General features: G+C 40.7%; 2 long non-coding RNA genes across 2 annotated transcripts in view; one reads left to right on the forward strand and one right to left on the reverse strand.

The window, feature by feature from the left end:
* LOC115280381 overlaps positions 1–5,994 on the reverse strand; it is a 32,321-nt gene extending 26,327 nt beyond the window's left edge. Inside the window, exon 1 of the long non-coding RNA XR_003903751.1 lies at positions 5,846–5,994. This is a non-coding gene — a long non-coding RNA (uncharacterized LOC115280381). The remainder of the gene's footprint in view (positions 1–5,845) is intronic.
* A 49-nt stretch (positions 5,995–6,043) lies between these two features.
* LOC115280384 lies at positions 6,044–23,728 on the forward strand. The gene is made up of 2 exons (XR_003903752.1): positions 6,044–6,201; positions 23,355–23,728. It is a non-coding gene; the product is annotated as an uncharacterized LOC115280384 (long non-coding RNA).
* The last annotated feature ends 348 nt before the right edge of the window (positions 23,729–24,076 follow it).

A 24,076-nucleotide genomic window follows, 5' to 3' on the forward strand; every position in this document is an offset into this window, starting at 1 on the left:
TCAGTATCCCGTTGGGCAGAGACTCCACAGAAGAAAGTTGAACATGTCATTCATATCAACCAGGCATCCCTCAGGAGGAGACGGTCACACAGGGCTAGGCTAGGAAAATGTTGCAAACAGATTTGAGAATCAGAGGCCCGGAGCTCAGGCTAAAAGGGAATTGTGATAAAAGACTTTGGAAAATTCATGAGAATAGATAAAGCACATAAGGATAAAATGTCAGCAATTGCTGAATCTAAACAATGGGTATATGACTGATCATTGTATTTGCTTATACATCTTTTAAAAATCTGACCAAAAATTTAAAAAAACATTTATTTGAAATAAATTTTCAATCTCCCTATGAATGAAAATGCAGATTAAATCAAAATTCATTTTTTTTTGACAACAGAGTTACTGGATTCATGAGTTCAAGGATATCCAGCTGTGTGAGGTTGGCCCACGGAGGTCTAGTGGTTGGGAGTATAAATTGGTCAAACCTTGCTGGAAAACAATTTAGCAAATTAGTGATACCTTTCTGAAAAAAAAATAAAGATGAGTATTTCAAAAGATTGTTAAAACATCATACCTTTGATCCTATAATTTCACCGTTTCGTGAAAGCTATAATCATAGATCTGAAAGAAGACCGATGTACGAAGATGTTCATCCCAGCGATATTTATGATAAATTTGTCAACATTACAGATGCCCAAGAGTAAGAGAATGATTTTCTTAGTTATGATATTTTCCGTATAGTAGTTTTTATATAATTTCTGGCAATCAAAGGCATGTTTTCAAATGGTGTTGATGATGTGAGAAAATGCTACTACTAAAGCATTGAATGAAAAAGAGCAAAACAGAAGGCTAAACATAAAAGATGTGTAGTTCATGTATCTGATGTGAACAGTGGTCTTTTTGGGATGATGGGCTTATGAGTGAATTTAATATACTCTCCTGTATATATAAAATAATCTTCTATGATAATCATATATTACTATTATAAGATGAAAATAAATATAATCAATATTTAAAAATATATCTCTCTTAATTTGCATGATTCTGCTTAATTGCTATAGTAAACTTCATAGGAGTCCCACTCTGGAGTCATTGGCAATTGATCTTTTTGTTCTATTATAAATTCCTAAAGTTAAAGAGCTCTTCAGGCATTGCTAAAGAGATAGTTGTGCAAGAGAACCCATGTGATAACTGCCGTCAAGATCCTGAAGTCCATGTGGGCACTGTGTATACCACTGTTACCCAAGGAAAAGACAAACAGAATCTTCTCTTAAGGGGGAACTCACTACATATCAAAATTCCTAAAAACACTGGAACTCAATGGTAGCACAGGTAGGAGTGTTTAAAAACTGGGGTTAATTTTAAGAAAAAAAGTGGACGCATGTGTTTTTAAGTGTATTCATGAACATTTTCCACGTAGGGTTTTTAAGCCTGTAAAAATAAAAGCAACCTAAATTTGTATCGGTAGGTAAGTAGTGAAATAATCTATGGTGAATCCATAGAATTAAATCCTATGCATCAATTTTAAATGATGATCTTAAAGATTATTCATATAAACACCAGAGACTCAGGCAGCCTGAAAAGGCAGGCTACAAAACGATGTGCAGTGTGACCCGTATGTGCTCATGGTTATTCATACAAGTAGAAAAAATATGGGGGAACATTGACAAAAATGTTACTAAAATCCGTATCTTAATTTTTTTTTCATTATTCATTTGTTCACAATCTCACAATTCCTATCATGAACATGTATTATATCGATAACAATGAAGATCATAATTGAATTATTTTGTTTCTAAAAAATTAAAAACAACATTGATAAGCTTCATGGGAACCTACGAGGGAGTGAATATTCAGCAAGCGAACCGTAGGGGGTTTTGGTGAGGGATGTGGCAAGGTTGTTTTAAAGACCTTTGTCTTTCTTTTCAAAGTACCGCCAGCTTCCCCTTCTTTCCTTCTTTGAGACCGTCTGGGGAGTTCTGCAGAATCTAGCTTGATCCCAAGATGGGATGTTTGCACGAGGCTGAGTGACCCTTAGGTGAGGGAGGATGTTGTTAGGGACGAGATACCAAAATAAACACAAGGCAAAAAGGACTTGCAGTGCTGAATGCCAGAGAATGAGCCAGTGCATTCTGATACTGAATGCATTTACAACGCTATGAAAGCTTGAAAACTTGGAAAGCTAACTCATTGACTGACATATTGATGAAACAAATCAGATGTAAATGATTCGTGCTTTATCAGAATTCTCTGGTTTTACTTATAAAATTTATCAGGTTACTGACATTAGAAGGCAGTATCCAGTGTGCCAGGGCCCCTTCTCGTGCTCTCTCCACGTGTAAAAGAGAGGAAGTGACAGGGGCCAATCTCACCTACCAACTCATGTTCTTGGCACATTCTCTGGACACCAAGGTGCTATGATTATGCTTAGATGTGGTGGTAGCTCCTAATACTCTAATTCTTCCCCTGTACTCACCTTTCTCCACCCCAGGCGGGGGAGAAGCAGCAAAAGGGGCCAACCCATATTCATAACGAACCTATCAGAATTCACTCAGGGGGACAGCCAATTTGGTTTAGCCCCTTGAGAGATAAAGAGGAAACAGCATATCTTTACATCTGGAATATTTTCAGAATTAGTTTTTCCCCAAGTTATGTTTGTAGGCAAGAGGAAAGCAGAGAAAATATATGGTTTGATTAGAACCCAAGAATTCAGAGTTCTTGGGTGACAGGGACTGGAGCAGAGATGCTTTTTTTTTTCTCTCCAGTCAATGAAAGGGAAACTTTATTGAGGCCCCAGTGCCTTTGGGGCTTGGGCAGGAGACCGCCCTGTAGGCAAATGAAGAACTGGTGAAGGGGTTTTAGGTTTAGACCCTACATCTTACCGTCAAACATGCATACACATACCATGTATCTGTTTACATTTATTAAGGGCCTGAGAGAGGTCCCTGTGGAGAACTAAAGAAAAAAGGTCAGGAACCCTATGAAAACATGGAGACTCACATGGTGGATTACAGGGAGGGGAGTAGGGAAGTGGGGATGGCAAGTTCCAGAAGGATCCAGGAGGGGAGCTGCCCCATGGCAACCCTGGGAGAGAAGATACCGTAAGAGAAGAGGAAAGTTATACCTTGTGCCACAGGTAGCACAATCGTCTGAGCAAAGCCTGGATTGCGGATCTAGATATGACCTGTGGCTGGGCAGGTGCTGGAACTTATCCAATGCCACCTTCCCTGGCTGTCTGAGTGACTCTGCGGTACCTGGCTCTGTGTAGGTGAATAAAATGTATGTCAATACTGAGCACTCGGGCAACTTCTTAGTGGGACACATCTTGTATAAGAAAAAGAAAATAAGGAGGAATCTATGTTCTTTTCACTTGGAAATGGAGGATCATTCTCTCACGGCACACGGGGATCGAAATGATAGCAACCCTTAATAATGGCTACCGAGATACTGTGGCAGGTGGTGAATTGAGGTGAACAAGAGCCAAGATCAGAGACAGAACAGCAGTCACCATTCCTGCAGAATGCTGCTCAGAGGGACAAACCCCAGCCCCTGGCACAGAGAGGTGAACATCAAACATCAGGATGCAGGCCTGGGGACTTTGCAAATATCTGGGAGGGGAAATCTGTAAACAATTGCAGGGTAAGTAGGTGGTTAGGAGGATCAAGAGCATCTTATTTAAGGTTATGAATACATTCTGTCATTTAAACTCAGGTTGCTTCTGAAGCAAGATACATACCAGTTACTCCACAGAGATTAATCCCAACTTATGTCCCCAGGTGAGGTTCCAATTTTCATCACCAAATGTGTGTTCCCAGGGTTGAAAATTACCTCCAGCCTGTGTCCTTAATATTTCCTTCAGATTATAATTGTAAAAGCACTGTGATGGGGAGTAAGCATGAAAAATAATGGGGGAAATGAGAGCGGTTTATGTGAGAACTGTGCCAGGTTAAAGATGAACATTGGGGTGCCTGGGTGGCTCAGTTGGTTGAGCTTCCAACTTTAGCTCAGAGCCTGGAGCCTGCTTCACATTCTGTGTCTCTTTCTCTCTCTGCCCCTCCCCTCTGTCTCTCTCTGTCTCTCAAAAATAAATAAAACGTAAAAAAAAAAAAAAAAAAAAAAGATGGACATCAGTCTTTGGCACTGCTCTCACCAAGTGGTGGGATCTGTTGACTTCTTTGACCAAAACCAGACAGCCAAACGAATGCTACGCCAGTTCTGGACCTAGACTTGAAGAAAAGGCTAAAACTGCTTTCTAAGTCTTCAGAAGTTGAGTGGGCATGTATGAAATGCAACTACCCTACTGAAGATATTTCCTAGAGGGTCCCTGAAGCTACATAGAGGCAGAGGTGAGCTAAGCTTTCAAGCTGTCCTAACCAAAAGCCCTGCTGTGTGACTGAAGTCTCTTGACCCTTTCAGATCAGACCAGCTGAATATCATTGGAGCATCTCAGTCATGACCATGTGAAACAGAAGAATTTCCCAGCAGAGCTTTGACTGAATTCTTGGCCTATGAAATTGTGAGCTATAATATGAAGCGTTGTATTAAGCCTACTAAGTTTGGGAGATTGTTACATAGCAATAATCCCTGGTAAAGTAGTATAGGCTTCACATTCCACATAGTCTACCCAGGTCTACTGAAGACCCTCCTCTTGCCTCACAGCTCCTTGGGTTTTTCTTCTGTGTATGCTCCTTGTGTAGATTCTCCTGAGAGATGGAAACTCCAGTTCTTGAATGATGCTACAGGGATATAACCAGAAAGCACAGAAACAGCTCCTTCAGTGGTAGAGAAGGAAGACCTGTGGTGGGGCTGCTCTTTTGCCTTTCTCAGAATGTTCCTTGAGATTGCATCAGTCTGCACATCTTTATACAGGAAGGTCCTGCCTTGGTTCTTCAATGAGCAGCCCCTCGTTTGTAGTCTGCCTTAGTCAATTAGAAGAGATGAATCTATCTGATGAGACTGAACAGGTGAATCCAAAAATCCCCAAGCGTCTAGATTGTTTTGGGTGCCTATAGTATCACTTTTTGTTCTGCTGAAAACAGCTAACATCTACACAGGTCACTTTCTTACTTGTAAATTGGAAATAATAACAACTACCTTCCCAGCACTCAGGATTATTGTGAGATTCAAATAAGATGATGTGGGTGGAAGCTCTTTGTAAACTTTAAAATGTTGTGCACTTGTAATTTGTGATCGTCATTATCATTACTATTCAGGAATTAGTAAATTATAGATAGTGTTGGGACACGTGGGCTTAGCATTGTGTGATCTTAAGCAATTCAGTTAGCATCTCAGAAATTTTCTCGTCCCTAAAATAAATGTTTACTAAATAATATCTAAGGATCTTTCCAGCTGTCAAATACTATGGCTGTAATGTTTTAAGAGCCCTTGTTCGGCTCAGGCAAAGTTGTGCATGGTGTTTAAAGATAAAGGTAAGTCTATCCTCACTGACTAAAAATCTGTAATGTAGTTGTTAAGATAAATCAGGCTTAAAAAAAAACAAATAATAATTCAAGTTAATCTTTTTTTGCTTATTTATTTTAAGAGAGAGAGAGAGAGTATGAACGAGCATGGGGGAGGTCCAGAGAGAGAGGGAGAAAGAGAGAATCCCAAGCAGGCTCCACACCGTTAGTTAGTATGGAGCCCAATGCAGGGCCCAAACTTAGCAGGAACTTGGAGCAGGAGCCCTGAGATCATGATTTGAGCTGAAATCAAAAGTTGGACGCTCAACCCACTGAGCCACCCAGCTGCACCTCAAGTGAACATTTTAAATACAGATTCCCTGGAATGTGAATGTCCTTGATGGGAAATTTGTCAGCTACTGGTGCATAATGTGATGGTATTTTCTACTTACCCATCTTGACCCACTCTCTGCTCTGGCAGGCTGACTTGCATGGACCACATCAATGTGCTCCTTTGCTTCATGGCACCTGACTGGGTTCTGCTAGTCTAGCGGCCCATGAAGAGATGGAAGGAGAGAGAGAAAAGAGAAGCCAAGGTATTTATTACCTCTGCTTCCTCTCTATGAGGTCATCTGAAGATGTCTGTTCCGTTGACCCAAAGGCACAGTGTCTCTCAAGTCTGCCCTCTCCACATGACACTATCCTTCCAAGTTCTGCAAATTGCTCTCTGCCCTTGCCTCTTTGCCATAGAGATGAAAACAGCTCAGCTGTAACTAACCCTGGAAGACTTCACAATCCATTTATTGAGGTAGGCAGCCTCCAGGATGGCCCCCAGTGATCCTGTTTCCTAGTAATCACACTCTGGTATATTTCCCTCTTCTTAAATGTAGGCTGGATTTGTTGACTCACTTCTAACAGAATACACAGGAAAGATAGGATGACACTTTTGAGATGAAGTTATGAAAAGGTTAGGAATTCTATCTTGGCCATTCTCACTTGAGTCCCTTGCCTGGGGGAAGCCAACTGCCATGTCCCAGAACAACCTTACCCCCTCACGGAATGGGAACAAGTCCTGCCACAACTATGTGACTGAACTTGAAAACAACCTGTTTGTTCCCAGTCAAGTTTTCAGATGAGACCACAGTGCTAGCTAATAGCATGACTGTAATCTCACAAGTGGCCTTGAACCAGAGACAGCTACCTCAGCTGTGCCTGAATTCCTGACCACAGAAACTGTGAGGTAATAAATACTTGTTGTTTGAGCTTCTAGGTTTGGAGCCAATTTGTTATGCAGCAATAAATAACTAATGCACCTTGTAATTTCCCAACATACTGGTTATACCTCTGTAAACAGTCCTTTGTCTTCTTCAAATTACCCTAATTCGACTAAGCCAGATGTTTCCTGCTGGGATCATAAATAGAAATAATATTTCCAGGCATATAAATAAATTAAATACTCATCTCAGGTGTATTTCCCCTAAGACATAAAAAGAATAGATGATGTTTGTTCGGCTCAGGCATAGAAATTTCCCTGAGTCTTTGAGGCATCCAGGTCCTTTGAAAGAATTTGGATTTCTTTTCCAAGGGTGGTTGGTGGGGAAATGTGTGTTTTTAATAATTTAAAAGAAAAGTAGCTTCTTAGCATTAAGATGAGCAAAGGAGATTGCAAGTTCTTTTCCAAGAATATCCAAAACCACCAGAGTGCAGTACATCCAGTCTGAGAGACTTTGGACTAAAGGACTAGTGAGTGGGTGGGTTCTTCATGAACTGGGCACTTGGTGTCCCTGAGAAGGCTTCCTAAACAAGAGGAATGAGAATATTCTTCCTGGAAACCCATCCTCTTGTGTGGGACCTCACAAGTCTTGGTTGTCAGCTGAGAGACAGTGAAAACTCAGCAGGACAGTGGCATTACATGGTGGTGACAGTGGTAACAAACAGGGATCTTTGATTATTGGGTTTGAAATTCAGACTGCCAAACCTCTTGCTTCATCTCCTGAACCCTCTCCACAGACACCTTGGACTACATAAGGTTTCAGGTTTTGTTTCCTTGACAGTCCAGGGAAGGTAGAAGTGAGGATTAAATCAATTCTTAGTTAAGGACACATACAGAAAAAAAGTAACATTACTTGCACTTTATTACTGTAGAAATTTAAATAACAGAAGAAACTTCCCAGGTGCCTCCACCAAGGGAGGCTAAGCCTGAAATGTTATGGAAATCCCAGCAGCGTGATTCCTAGCAAACCTCACAGGGCAATCACATCCATTACATCAGCAGATTTCTGTGTGTGGTCCAAGGCTAGGCTTTGAATCATCTGCTCATCAAAGTGCTTAGTACATACTTGACAAATAAATGAATATACAGAGAGAGGAATGTGTCTCAAGTCTGGACTGATACATAAAACGACAAGGTCAGAGTATTAATTTAATATATACATATATTCATGTATACATGTATATACATATATGTACATATTACAGAAGTAGGAATTCAAAGTCATAAAAGATTATTCCCTTCTGCAAATATTTTATATATACTAATATTGATAATAGTCCAGTGGCTTGGGGAGTACAAGATAGAAAAAGATGAGCTAACTGTTTAGTGATCTCAGTTGAGAGAGCTCAGCACTTCTTTATTTTTACAATGGAATTGGAATGGAATATAGCAATGGAATTAGAATTAGAATGTAGCAAATAGAATTGACAATGTAACTGGGATATAACAAACCCTGACTCTTTCTGGGTAGTGCTTGAATGGCCACTGCTCACATGTTCTCCATGCTTCTCCCTTTTCTACATTTCCATGGTTCACTTCTCCCCTTTATGATAATTTCTTCATTTAAAGATATTCACATTATCCACAATTCCAAAATACCCAATGTTCTGAAAACCAAAAGTTATAGGGAGTTTAAGGCAAATCTGATCTGAAATAACATGAAGCTATTTATAATCTTCATTTATGTTTCTGGTGTGAGATTCATACTTCCATTCCACAAATATTGATGATTTTCATGTTGTATTGTGCTAAGGGTATTTTATAACATGCGGTATATGCATTATATTACAAAGAGAAGTCTGAATTCTGAAACAAATTCTGCCCCTAGGGTTTCAGATTTACTATAACTCAATCTTCTGAGCTTGGAAACTATTTTGTCTCCTTAAGGTGACTTTGTGCTTATCTGCCTTGATCCTTTATTTGTTCGTTTTGAAGTCTAACTCCCAGAGAATCATTTTCCTTCCCTTGTTTATCAGTGTTAAGAAACTCTTTGCTGCAATCCTTGTGAGCTGACAATTGTGGGCCAGTAATATATCTGTGCAGAAGGAGAGATTAGGTGTTAGTAAGGAGGAGAGCGAGGGGAAGAACATCCTCAGGACTAGCTGAGATTTCAAGGATGAAGAAAGTCCTTTCTTGGATAAAGGGACACCAGGCTTCCAGGCGGAGATAACCACGCAGAGGCATGAAGAAGCACAGGATACCCGGAGAACTGAGGGCAGCCGACTTATTGTTGGGGCTGGGAGGAGCTGACAAGAGGCAGTGTGACACCTGACCTTGGGAAGGTGGAGGAGAGTAATTCAAGGGTTTCTCACAGCAGCTGATTGTTACGTACTTTGAAATAAGAAAAACTGATTTTTATTAGAGTGGAGAGAACCAACATACTCTGATGGGCAATGCATGGAATTTGAGGTTGGTTGACCTGAGTTCTTATTATAACCTGGAGCAAAAAACAGTTTCCTTCTCTAAACCTTAGCTTCTTTGTATGAAAAGTGGGACAGTATCATCATCATAGCAGGACTTGTGGGAGAATACATCTATATTTGTGGGAGAATACATAAATAAATGAGGTTATGCGTGTAAAAATTTATGCCATGTACAAAGTGTACAAATGACTACTAATTACATCTGAATGAGGAAACTTGGAGCAGAGAGGTTTAGGGTCTCCCCAAGGTTGCAGAGCAGTGACAGACTAGGATTCTGAGGAAAAATCTCTGTTCCCTCCCCTTAAAACCTCTGAAAAGAAGGCACTGTGGGCTTAGCCTCATATTATATAGCAAGAGACAGAGAGAATCTGCAGTGCCTTATCTATGCCATTCTACCACAATTTACCATTAGTAGAAGATCATTTCTTTGTCTTGTGTAAGCTTTTGAAAACATGAATCTTAAATATAGAATTGACCACCAACCTTTAAATGTCAAAGAGGTTTGGCAGAGGGACATACTGTAAGCAAAAGTCTGCTTGACGGGATAAACGGATACAATTTCATTCACGGTGTTTTTTTGTCTCATTTTCCTTAAGTAGTTAACTTGCTATGATACTGAGAGGCAATTATTTGATTCAATAAATGGTTCCCACTCCAAGTTATGGATGGCGACACATGCACTTTGCTTATTTTTAAGTTGGCCAGAAAATCCTAATTTATGTCTCTAATTGGTTTCAGCTGTTTGGTATGCCCTGTCAGGCTCATGGTATGTCATGAGCATTTTTTGGTCAATTCCAGGACTCAAGAAATGGCTGACACCAAGTCACTGCTGATGACCTCACACTGCCATTGGCCAGTTGGTCCTAAAAGGCTACCAGGTATTTGGCAAGCTGGTGGTCACTCTTTCACACCTACAGAAAAGGCAATCTCATGTGAAAGTTGGGCAGGCAGAGGTTACAATTCTGCTCTGGCTACTTATTAGCTTTTGAAGATTGTTGACTTAACTTTCTGCAATGGTAGAGATCTCACTTTAGAAAAGTAAAATGAAGATGATGACATGTTTCTTGTAAAGAGGTTAGGAAGCCAGCACATAGTAGGTGCTCAGTTAATGTGATGTTTCTTGCCTCAGAAAGACAGAATGTGTTTTGGTTGGAAGGGCCCTAGAGCTTTTCTTCTCAATCCTCTTTCCCATCCCCTTCTGGGATCTTCTTCATATCCTCCATCATCCTTGAGAACAAAGGCTAGAGTATTGCTCCTTCTCTGTAGGAGCAGGGCATAGCCTAGATGTGGTTCCCAAATAGCCCTCTATGTCTAATAAAGAACTAGAACCAAGCCATTCTTAAGAACCAGCTGTGAAACCTCATACAATCCTCCTTGGATCATACTTTCGTACAAGTGGGTCATTTGGCTACATTTTTACTGAGACCACTTAAACAAAACTTCTACTGATTGATTTATTTTGTTTCGTTTTAAACCTAAAACAGGTCCATACATTTGGTTCATATACTTGTTTTATGCTTTTGGTATAACAAAGTAGCAGCATTACTAGGCTAGGAGTTCCTTGTGTTAGGGACTCTCCTACCTAGTTTTGCACATACTGTCTTAGTGTAGGACTTAGCACGAGTAGGTGTGTAAGGAGCATCTCTGGTTTGTCTTATCTGACGTTTCCCCATCCTCTGGCCACGTGTCTGCAGGTGTGAGCTCTACTCCACTCATGAGGAGTCACTGAACATGTGTTTTGTTTTTAACATTTCTTGGATTTTTATTTTAAATGGCTCTGTTCCATCCAGGAACTTCCTAGTCTGACTCAGCAATTCTCAAATGACACACAAAAATGTTCTCTAAAATACAAGTTTATCTCTGAATAAAACTTAGGATAAGCAAAGTGCTTAAGAACAAACAAAAGACATGCAATTTAAAGTGTTTGCTCAGCTCGGGAATACATTGGAGATTGCTTATTGGTAGGAAATGACCCAAGAAAAGAAGGCCAACTAATTCCATCCTATCTCTTCTTTCACCTCCTTCCACACTGTTTTTGTATGCAGGTGTAAAAGTAATAATTGCTAACATTTATTAGCTATGAATAGTTAAGACACTGGGAACTACTAATATGTACCAAGCTCAACCTCAGTATTATCAGGTTCAACTCATTTGTTCCTATAATACTCTCATGCAGTAGGTGCTATTATTGTCTCTATTTTACTGGTGAAGAAATTGGAGCACAGAAAAGCTAAACAACTTGCCCAAGGTCACAACTAGTATGTTGTACAGACAGAATTTAAACAGAAGTAGTCAGATTTTAATTCTAAGCAGAAGGAAGAGTCAATATTAAATATCTTCTCCAAAGAATACAGGAAGATAATGTCCACTGGAAAGACACACTTTGTCATGGACTCCCAATAAGAAGTGCAGCCAGGGGCACCTGGGTGGCTCAGTCAGTTAAACATCTGACTCTTGGTTTTGGCTCTTTGGTTTTGTGAGTTTGAGCCCTCATCAGGCTCTGCCCTGAGCTGGACCCTGCTTGCAATTCTCTTTCTCTCTGTCTCTTTGCCCCCCCCTCTCAAAATAAACAAATAAACTTAAAAAAAAGACACTCATGCATTTCCACATCAAAGAGTAATTCCCTTCAAATTAATGAGAGTGACCATACTTCATAGGCAACACAAAGTTGTAGATAAGAAAAATATCAGAAATCTCTATTATCATTGTAGAATATTATATAAGTATTTAACATGTGTGTACATTAATACTTATTTGAGTTATATAGTTATTATATTTTCACATGTATATGAGTATCATGCATGTCTACGTGTGTTCCTATACTTACAGGAGTATATGTTGGTAAGTATATAGATAGATATGGATGTATAGAACATGCCTCAGACAAATATAAATTCATCATGTGTTTACTTCACATGTATGGGCAATATCTCAAATTAATTTAATTTTTTAAAATGTTTATTTATTTTTAAGAGAGAGGGAGACAGAGTGTGAGCAAGGGAGGGACAGAGAGAGAGAGGGAAACACAGAATCTGAAGCAGGCTCCAGGCTCTGAGCTGTCAGCACAGAGCCCGATGCGGGGCTCGACCCCACCGACCCTGAAATCATGACCTGAGCTGAAGTCAGACACTTAACTGATTGAGCCACCCAGACACCCCAAACTTAACCTAATTTAAATGGCTTAAACATGCCATTGCAGGATTCTGTTCTAAACACCTCTTGTTCCCCTCTTCAAGTACCCTTGGCCTTACCTCTTCATTGGAGCTGCCTCCACAGGGACAAGTTCTGAACAGCCTTCCACAAGTTCCTTACAGGTGCAGCCTAATGTTTTCTTGTTTCAGGCCCCTCTCATTTCCTATCCTTCAGCATCTCTAGAACAATTACCACTCACACATGAAATTTGGGGAAGCAGACATGTTGTAAAACAACCCTGACCGATGAGACTGGCAGCTAGCACACGAAAGCTTTCCCCTTGCTTATCCAGACAGATGATTCTGAGATAACATTTTATAGATTTTCTCAAGGGCTCATGCTATGAAGTGACCAGTTGTCCATTGGGTGGGCAACTTCTGGTGCAGGCCTGTGCTCAATTCCCCTCCTTTCCACTGTCCCTTCCTCGTTCCTTGCAATCAGATTCTCAGATAAAACTACTCATAAACCTTCACCTAAGATTCTGGTTGGGGGCTACCAGGCTAAGACAGGCATTATTTAACGTATATTTTCTCAATTCAATTATTTGTTTTATTGCTAAAATACAGTAAAAATTAGAACTTCAACAAGTAGTGTTGTAAGTTTCATTGCCTGTTGAGGGTCACCGTTTCAGTTTATAGCTTTTAAAAATAAGAACTTTCCGTAGTAAAAGGTTTACAGCCTGGGAAACATTTATTGCTGGCCAGCAATGGTCTGGTGATCAGAGCCAGCGAAATAGTGATTTGTGTCACATGTTTCTGGAAAACAAATTGAAGTCATTCTCTAAGCCAGACCCCAGTTTCAAGAAAAATTATATGGTATCATATACAAGTCCTGGTGGGGACATTATGACTTTCAAAGACCATGCATTTTATTAAATGTATAACACACTTATGTGAAATCTTAATAGGGGTGCTGTTGGCTCATTCCAAATGTTTAAAAAAAAAAGAAGAGGAAGACGATGGAAGCCCATGGAGCGATATATTGTGGTTCCACTACCAAGTGGCAGTTTCTTTTGCTGAATCAAGTTCAAAATCAGAATGGTTTTCTCCCTAGCAAGCAAACTAAGCCATTTCCAAGTGACTATTAATAATTCGGGCAGTGGGGAAGGAGAAAAATGGGTCAAAATGTCATCTTGAGGCATCTTGGTTATCAATTGTTAGGATCCTCTAGGACAGAGTTTATCAACCGCAACAGTATTGATATTCTTGGCTGGATAATTTTTTGTTGTGAAGAGCTGTCCCATGCACTGTAGGTTGCTTGCAGCATCTCTGACCTTGCCTTACTAGATGCCAGTAATACCGCCCACACTCAAGTTGTGACAACCAAAAGTGTCTATGGACATTGCCAACTGTCCTCTATGGGACAAAATCACCCCCAGCTGAAAACCATCAGCTTAAGGCAATGCAGATGCTGCGTGGCTGGTGTGACGGGATACTTTGCAACACAGAACAGAGCACTCAAAGTCTCTGAAGAAGTTCTTCTGAGACAGTTTGGGACAGTGAAATGATCAAAACAAAGTTTACTGATACCCAGCATTGTGGAACGGGCAAAGATGAGTAGCCTAAAGCAGTGATTCCCCAACTGTGGCAGTGACCAAGTCACCTGGAGAGCACATTAAAAGAGATTCCTGGACCCCACTCCCAAGGAGCCTAATTCAGTAAGTCTCAGTAAGTCTTGATGAACCTGATTCAGTGAGTCTAATAATTTGCATTTCTCGTAATCTCCCAAGCAATGTTGCAGGTCTGTGAACCACCCTTCAAATAGTCTTGGGCTAAAAGTTAGAAGATCTTGACTTTGGACAATTTACTTAGGGTTCATTGTCCAGTAGAATGGGACAGATATGCAGACACAGAAACAGTAAAGGGAAGAGGGGCCAAGATAATAATATATTAAGGAGACATTGGGGCAACTAGGGAAGTCAAGATACATTTGCATTGAAAGTGATGCCATGTGAAATCTCCCACTAGATGTGAATTTCATGTCTTATTCATCTTTAATATGATAGCTGACATAGTAGTGCTTCTTCAGATATTTCAATTATGGTGCTTGTACCCATGAACACTTTTCAGCTAAAACAGCTCACCTATACCACCCTGCTGAATGCATAGCCCATTCTGAACATGATACCTTCTCCACATCTGCCATTGCTGAGCAGACTAAACGTGGTGCATGTGACCAAGAGAATTGAACTCATTGGTGGTCAACATATGTGAGGACGAAGGAGCTAGGCCAATCGGGTTTTCTCCTGTAGGAGTATGAACTTTAAAAACTGAACCCAGTAAGAGCCATCAGTTGTGGGAGCTAAGTCTAATGTTCCTAAAAAACTGAGAGTCCAGACAACATGTAAGAAAAAAATACAAGTAGGCAGAACAATGAGTGATTGATCAGCTTACACACTCACACACACACACACACACACACACACATATGTGTGTATATATATATATATATATATATATATATATTCACATGGAAATGGAGATAGGCAGTTGTCAATAGGCTCTCCATATCTTTACATGGAAAGCTCTTTCCCACTTTTCCCATCATGGTTCCAATATGCTCCTGGGAAGCAGTCTCCCACTCAGTCTAAGGAGCTCAATCCCCACAAACCATTCTCCATCATAGTCTTCCTTTTAATTTCTTCATGAGACTTATCACTGATGTGATGGTTCACTTTTTGTGTCAGCTTGACTGGGCTAAGCGATGCTCAGATAACTGGTAAAACATTATTGGGGTGTGTCTATAACAGTGTTTCCAGAAGAGATTAACATTTGAGTTGGCACACTGAGTGAAGAAGATGGCCCTCACTAATGTTAGTGGGTGTCATCCAACTCATTAAGGGCCTGAATACAATAAAAAGTATACTTTATGGATAGACAACTGTAATGTGGGCAATGGGCTTATAGATTTTCATATATATACTAAATTCATTTCTATTAATTGAGTCCCCACTTATATGGACCATATGGGTAGGAAAATGATCCAAACTATTCCAGTCACAGTACCCAATTCCTCTGTTGCACCATTACTTGGACCAAGGGATGAGCCTGTGTGATGATTATTTTTATGTGTCAACTTGACTAGCCTATGGTACTCAGTTATTAAATTACATGCTAAATCTATATGTAGCTATAAAGGTATATTGTAGATGTGATTGATATCTAAAATCAGCTGACTTTAAGTAAAGGAGAGTACCCTTGATAATGTAGGTGAACCTCATATAATCAGTCAAAGGCCTTCAGAGCAAAACCCAGGTTTTCCAAAGAAGAAATCCTCTCCCAAGACTGCTGTATTAACTCCAGCTTAAATTTCCAGCCTGCCAGCCTGTCCTACAAATTTTAGACTTGTCAGTACCCACAGTTGGGTGAGCCAATTCCTTAAAATAAAACTCTGGACACACACACAATATATGTATCCTACTTGTTCTGTCTCTCTGAAGAACTATGACTAAGCTGAGTCAGAATCCTTCTCCAGGATTTTTAAAATCTTCTTTCATCTCTGATTGCAAATCTTCAAGGATGTGGTAGAGCCCTGAGCAAATACTCTATGTAGGATCATTCGGTTTGAAAACCAGGAAACCCATATGGAGGGATGCAGAGGTCAGAGGTGGAGACAGAGATTCTTGGCAGACAGAGAGCATCAGAGCCCTGGTCCATGGATTTCTGAGGTCAGCTGTAATCTCTTTCTTCCTGTAATTGGTTTATGTGGGCAGCAAACCTTCTGCCTTAAGCTCGTTTGAAATGAGCTTCTGTCACTTTCAAACAAGTTTTTGTATTGGCAGGAAGTCAACAGTGGGGTTCTGGTTCTGTTTTTTTCTGCATGAGTCTCTTGAAACCATTTGATAGGAAGATCTTAAGTCTGCAGGTCATGGGGAGTAAGTGATGACTACACCCCTCCTGATATCCCATGCAGATAGCCATTACAGGCACAAAGAAACATTGTTTTCATGCTAAGCAAATCTCCAGATAAATTTATATTTCAGCCTTACCTGTTTTGAATGTATGTTTCCATTTTTAATTTCTCTGCCCAAGTCATGTTTATACTGTATGACCCCCACTACTGTCACAGCTGATTAGAGCAAGGCTCAACCTCTTACCCATAGAGAGGAAGGTTCAAGCTGGCCAGTGGCCAATCACTTATGAGGTCTGGCTCGGAAAGATGGACTGGGTGACTCAGATCCTAGTCTTGGGAATTGTGATATAGACAATTTTAAATCTGAGACGTAGGACTTGATGGTAAATGAAACTTCATGATGTTGAGTTGAGGACACAGCAATTCAAAATACATGCATATAACACACAAGAAAGAAGAGCAGGGGAAGAAGATGCCAGTTGGTAGAGAGAGAAGCATTTAGCAGCTGTGCAGTGAGAAGCAGGTGCCGTGTAGTTGAGTGAGTTCCAGCCCTGTTCTCGTGAGGTGCAATGATGCTGAGCTTCCTGCCAAGTAAAATAAAGCTTTCTTTATCTGAGTTATTCTGAGATTACCCTCCGTCCCTTACAACTAAACAAGGCCACCTGGAATGTGTTCACTGTGATTAGAAAGTGCTTATCACGGGAAGAGCCCCAGACTGCAACGCTTTGACTGGAAACAGAACAGGAAATGCTTTTTAGATGGCAAAGCTTCTTAGTAAGAAACATCGACGTGCAAAATGTAAATTCCAAATCATCTGTTAACATTTACAGAGAACAAACAGCACCCAGAGACCTTATTTCTTAATTAAATTAATGTATCCATCTGTGAATACAGAACTAGTATTTTAGATAGATATAATTTATCCATAAATTTCATTTTGATGGGAGGAGGAAACATGGGGAGGTAATGGGCATGAGGACAACCTTGATAGTGGTGATAGCTTCCAAGGTGTATACTTACTCCCAAACCCATCAAGTTTTCTGCAGTAAACACGTATGCCTTTTTATATGGCATAAAGTGGTTAAACAATCTCAATTTTGCTATTGTACTTTTTAAAAGGAAAAGAACACAATCCCATTTTATTTATTTATTTAAGATCTGATCCTTTTTTAAAAAATAAGTTGTATGTCCAATGTGGGACTTGAACTCAGGACTCTGTGATCAAGAGATGCATGCTCTACCAACTACCAGGTACCCCAATATTCCTGTTTTTAAATGACAATAAAATTTAGGCCACAATAGATATTGATATCCACCTATAACCAGATATTTTAAAAGAAGAAAAACCAATGTGGTTAAAAAGGCAAAAAATTGTCCTAGCCTTAGAGGAAAGTGGAAAGAATGTTGAAACACACTGAGAAAGTTAAAGAAAGTCATGCAAATCGTATAACAGGTTGTGCTGTCACTTTTTCCATAAATGAAGAATGCCAGTTACAATGTCAGCCCAGAGACATAATCTGGGACTAATCAGAAATCAGCATTAACCTGCACAGCTTGGGAATGGCCTTCTCAACAGGTGCTTAGTATGTGAATGTCCATTTGTGCAAGATGAATGAAAGCAGGGGCCATAATAAGGCCATGGCATTTGGTTACGATGATGGCCTCTGACAGCCAATGTGATCCATAAATTATAAATGAATTACAGCTGAGAGCAGGCAGCATGTGACACAATTCATTCCTGCCACCTCATTCTGAATTCAGGCCTAGAACTGTGAATGCAGGAGCTGAGAAGCAGGAATGAGGAACACCTTCCCCACCTTCAGCTTCATTTGTGGTTTCTACTCTGGAGGTCTTGAGGACCAGAGCTTTACAAAATTGCTGTTAGATAATAATCCTCCCAGTGGACAGGTTTTCATAGATTTTAGTAGGGGTCAAAAGTGGCAGTCAGCAAAAACTATCCATTTATTCACTGCTTTGTTTCATAAACATTTTCTTGTTATGGAACTGTGTATCGGGAATTGTTACACAGAGGTTCATAGTCTCATGAAGGAGGTTTCATATACAGGTAATCTAGGACAATGGGCAGTAGTATTAGAAGTATGCTCACAGAGTTCTACATAAATTCCCAAGAAGGATTGTCTAAAACAACATAAATAAGTCAAGGAAGGCTTCCCAAATTTGATGGGTAGTACCTAGGGCAAGTCTTAAGAATGAGTAGTCATCAACCAGGCAAAGGAGGGAGTGAAACATTACAAGTTCAGGTACTAAATAAGTCAAGTACAGAGGTGGGAGGTGGCATGTGCATACAAGAAAAAGTTATAAAGGCTTTCAAAAGGCACTAGAGTGCTGGCTTAATTCAACGTCCAGTGTCAATCACCGTTTTAAACACTGAACACCTAATATGTACTTATAAATTGCTAGGCTTTCGAAATTGGATGAAACATGAAGCTCACCCTTCATGATTTAGCAAGCTTATAAGTATAATTCTGTAGCAAAATAAATTAAAATAAAATATAAAGGGCACCACCACAGAGATATGAAGAAAGGTCTGTGGAAGCCCCAAGAAAGAAGTGAAAACTCAGACTGGTACTGGTTTTTTAAGAAGACAACTTTTGAGCTGGGTCTTGGCAAGTGAAGAATTTCTCAGAACTCCTGAATTCCAGGCAGAGTGAAACTGGAATACTTATTTTCTTGAAGGAGATAAAAAAGATTGGAACACTGGATACTCCAGGGGAGACCTGGAGATCTTAGTGGAACCACAAACTGACCCTTTGAAGACAGTAAGGGAATTTGTACTGAAGTTACGTTTCCATAACACTACTTGTATGTGGATTTTATTGTGGGCGGTTTTCATAAAGGTGCAAATGGAGATTATGGGGGAAGGAAAAATATGCTCTATTCCCTCTCCATGGCTTAGCTCACCATAGGACTAGAGTACTCTAGAGTTCTGGAAGCATCCTCCCCCAAGATAGATAATTAGGGTACATGGCACAAAGGATCCTGGTCCCACAGCCCCTCATCTGGTGTCACAACTATTCTTTCTTCACCTTCCACCAAACGGGTCTTGATATTAAACCCCTCCTTAGATGGTAAGGTAAAGGCAGTAAGAACTAAACCTTAAATCCAAATAATTTTCTTTCCCAAAGGACCCTAGGAAGTCAAGATATGGTTATCACTCAGGGAGTGCCAGTGCAAGGCATGCTGGGACACCTAAGGGTTTGTTTGGGCAACTCGCAACAAAGAGAGGAAATATGTGTATTTGTGGGTGAGCCAGGAAACCTGATAGGATGGGGACTTGTCCAGTGTCTAAAGATTTTGATGAGCTCGAATATGACCCAGGAAATTCCTGTTTGTGAGAAGAATGCTGTGCGGTTGGTGGAATAAAGCGTAGAAAGGAGTCAGGCAGACAGCCTGATCGTGGTTTCAGGTAGTTCTCCTTCTACTTACAAGGCAACAGTTTGTGAAAGGGTTGATGGGCTGTGGCAATGAGTCCTCAAGGAGAGGAAGGGGTTATGGAAAGCCAAACAACAATATGGGGACCATGCATACTTTTAAATTGTGGGATGGGCTGCTGTTTTTAAGTGGAGATCAAGAGTGCTTGTTAGAGAAACTGAAGCACAAGCCCCATCCTGAGAAGTAGAATCACATAGGACAGGGAGAAAAAAGAATTTGGGAGGGTACTGATTTATGGCTTCAGGTATGCCCAGAGCCTGCCCTTGCATAACAGATTTCAGAGTTGACAGACTTCATGAACTTGTGGGTTGGGAGCTCCAACAGGATTTCTATTCTGATTAGGACTATCTTTCGGGATAAATGGGTCTGAGTCTGGGCCTGCCGTGGTAGGAGTGGGCATATCCTAAAAGCACTAGAAAGAGTCAGAGGAAAGGAGCAATGGTCTCAGACTACCAGCGAGGTACAACTATATAAGAACGCCAGCAAGCAGGCCTGTCTTGGGGAAAATCGCTGCCTGGTAAATGGACTCTCTGAAGCACCAGGCAGAAATGTCTATGGGGCTGGCCCCGGACCACACGAGAAAGAGAAGTGCTAGGGTTGAACCACCATGCTTCACACAGGTTCCTTAATTCCTTTTTAGTGATTCAGAGTGGATTTTCCAGTCTATAGATTAGTCACAGCCATTGTTTCTTCTTCTTTTGTTTCTTTTTGCTCGGCTTCTGGGTACCATTGCTTATCCAAATCGCAAATGAAGGGAAAGAAGAGATTAAATTTTCGGAAACAGTGTGCATTTTCTATAAAGGTTGGAACAAAGAAGGAATGTTCACCCATAGCTGAAATGACTTTTTTCTGGCATTGAACACACAGGCAGAATCAACCCATGAATGGGTTCACAATTTATGAACAGTCGTTGGTACTAGCATATGGGGTCAACCAATGGGAGAGACTGGTGTGAGCAACTGGTGGGGCTGAAGTGTTTGGTATTGCCTATTTTGTGCAACAAATCACCCCAAACTTAGTGGCTTCAAACAACAATAATTATTTATTATCTTTTGGTTTCTATTTGTCAGAAACTCAGGAGCAGTGTCTTTTAAAGTTGTAGTCAGAGGTCAGCTAGGATTGCAGTCACCTGAAACCTTGATGAGGGCTGGACGATCTACATCCTCCAGGGTGGCCCGCCCTCATGGCTGACAAGTTGGTGTTGGCTGTTAGTTCCTTCCCCCATGGGCCTCTCCACAGTGTTCTTATGATATGGCAACTGAATGAGCAATCCAAAAGACCAAGGTGAAAGACTCGATGTCTTTTAAGACTAGACTCACCAGTCACATGCCATTACATCCTCCATAGTCTATGAGCCATACAAGCCAGACTTGTGTGGTGTGGGAGGGGACTCACAAGGGCATGGATGTCAGAGATGAGGATCACCACAATTTCCAAGTATCCCATAACCCATTACCTCCTGACCATACCTCTGAAGTTGCAGGTTCCCTTTGTCCGGAATTTTCTGCTGCTTTTTCTTGGCATTCAAGGGCCAGCCCTGTTTCCTTTCTTTAAAAAAGAATTGCCAAAACTTGCAGACAGCACTTCACACATATATCTATTTTTATGCCTGTCTGTCTGTGGACTTGTCTGCTAATGGCAGATGAAGTACACTTGGGACTGGCATTGACCTGGCACTCAGTAATGCTGGATGAATGGGTGAAGGAATGAATGCTTATCATCACGTCAAAAGGCATCTGTGGCCTATAATTCTCAGTTGCCCTGAGACTTCAGGATAGCCCTTGATTGTCATTATAAACCAAATTCCCCCACAAGAATAGTTGAGGGGAATAGGAAGTCCATGGTATGACTTGGCTCCATGTAAACGTTGCTAGGCATGATCTCCCTTACAAGTTTCTTAATTATAAAATTCCAAGAGAGGTATGTGATCATAAAATTCAAAACCTACCCAAATGTTATTTATTTTTAGATATGTCTTTGCCTCACCAAATGTTATCAAGTAAGCCAAACAAATAAGAGAAATTGTAAAGCAAGAGAACATCAACTAAAAAAAAAAGAGTGGGGGCTCTCTTTTATCGTGCCCTCAGGATGCACAGTCCTAATGTGGTGGAGGGGCATGACCATGAGACAAAAGCAAATTGAAGTGGATAACTTTTGAGGAGGGGTATCAAAATTACCAAATTTGCAACATAAATTATTTTCCACTTGGTTATTGTTCTTCAAACTATGCTTTATTTAATTAATACATGAGGGGATCATAATGAGTCTGCAACTTAAGAACTGCTTTTTAGATTTTTTTTCCCTCGAAGTATACAGTAATTTGGGTAGAATCTTGACTACAGTTTCCTGTTTAAACTCTCTAAGTGAAAAAGACTTACTCAGCAAACAGTTGACAAAAATAAGTTTCAAGGTAATGAGACATGCTTGGGGTAAAGCAAAGCAGGGAATGGACGCTGGCTGGGCACAGCATCTGAGGACAAAGCAGTCCTCAATGACTCTCAAATCAGAAGGCCCTGGTCCTCCACCGAGGTGCCAATCAATCTATTGATTGATGCTGAAATCCATGCTCTTGAGGAGGTTGGCTTTCCTAACCTGACAATGCCGGTGAAGCCGTGGCACAAACAATTACTCTAATGCAGGTGCTGCCACACTCAACTCCTTGGGCAAGCTTCTTAATATTATTCAGCCTCAATTTCCTCATCTGTAAAATGCAGAAAATGCAATATACTCCATAGGGTAGGCTATAGCACACACTGTAGATTTATTAAATATACTTCAAAAGAACGGCTCAATCAGTTAAGCATCCAACTCTTGATTTTTGGCTCAGGTCATGATCTCATGGTTTGTGAATTTGAGTCCCATGTCAGGCTCTATGCTGACAGTATAGAGCCTGCTTGGGATTCTCTTTCTCTCCTCTCTCTGCCTCTCACTCTGCTCATGTTCTCTCTCTCTCTATAAATAAGTAATTAAACATTCAAAAATAAATAAATAAACATGTTAAAAAAAGACATACTCTTAACACTCCATGCCTTCCCTTTCTCTTCCAGGCTCACCATTCCCTCTCTCCTATGTTCTTCTACCTTGGCCTCCTCAGACCTGGCTAGCATTTTCTAGTAATTATTTCCTTTGGGAGCTTTTCCTGGTTCCCACCCTTTCCAAGGACAAGTTTGCTGTGCTTCTATAAGATTCCTAGCGCTGGGTGCTATATATGAGCATTCATGGTATAGGACTGTAGTTGCCTGTTCTCTTAGCTGTATTTGCCCATTACAATAATGTGCTCAAAGGGCACAATTTATGCCAAACTTGCCTATCATTGTATTTCCAGCAGTGAGCCTAGAACATCATCAATTGTAGGAACTCAATAAATGTGAAAAGAGGAAAAAAGAAAAGCAGGAAGGAAAGGCACCTGGGTGGCTCAGTCTGTTGAGTGCCCAGGTTCGGCTCAGGTCATGATCTCACTGTTCTTGAGTTTGAGCCCTATGTCAGGCTCTGTGCTGACAACTCAGAGCCTGGAGCCTGCTTCAGATTCTGTGTCTCCCTCTCTTTCTGCCCCTCCTTTGATCACGCTCTCGCTGTCTCTCAAAAATAAATAAATGTTAAAAAAAGAAAAGAAAAGCAGGAAAGAAAGGGGGAGAAGGAAGGAAGGAAGGGAGGAAGGGAGGGAGGGAGGAAGAGAAGGCTGCAGAAAAACAGCCCTGTTTTCTAGAGAGAGCAGTCCTTGGGAATTGTGCCCCATACCAACATGCCTGCACTACCTGGATATTACAGAAAAATATGTATTAAGCTGAAGGAAAAAGTAACAGAAATTGGATGAGATGGAGCCAGCTGGAGATTTATCGTGCCCTCAGGATGCACAGTCCTAATTAACAGAAGCAAAGACCTCATGGAAGGAAAGAAAGAGTGCATCATCACCAGAGCGAAACTCCCATACTGTCACAGTCCCAGCACGCCTCTTGGATCTCCTGTGGAGCTTCCTCTTCAGGTGTGTGGAGGGGACCTTGGAGTTTCTGAGAGAGAAGCATCAAAACAGACAATAAAAATCAATTGTTAATCTGGAAAATGTTATTCATTTTCCATATGTGGTAGGAATGACAGCTCATAAACTCAGGTGTCCAAATAAAAAAAAATATTGCATCTCTTTATTTTATAGAAGTAAGCCCAATTTTATTCTAGCACTTGCCCCATCCCAGGCCTATTATGACACTTGACCTGAATCATCTTCAGAGGTAAGCCGGGTTGGACTACTAGTGATGGGTTGGGACATCTGGCATTTGGTTCTGGGCACACCTAGGTTACACTGGAGATGCCAATCATGCCTGTCTGCTTGGATCATTTCCTTCTTTTTTTTTATTTAAAAATTTTTAAAAAATATTTATGTTTATTTATTTATTTTGAGTGAGAGGGAGGCAGAACTTGAGGAGAGGAAGTTCAGAGAGAGGGAAAGAGAGAATCCCAAGCAGGCTCCACACTGTCAGCTCAGAGCCCCATGC

Source organism: Suricata suricatta, chromosome 2 (assembly GCF_006229205.1).
Source record: "Suricata suricatta isolate VVHF042 chromosome 2, meerkat_22Aug2017_6uvM2_HiC, whole genome shotgun sequence".
Lineage (NCBI taxonomy): Eukaryota > Metazoa > Chordata > Mammalia > Carnivora > Herpestidae > Suricata > Suricata suricatta.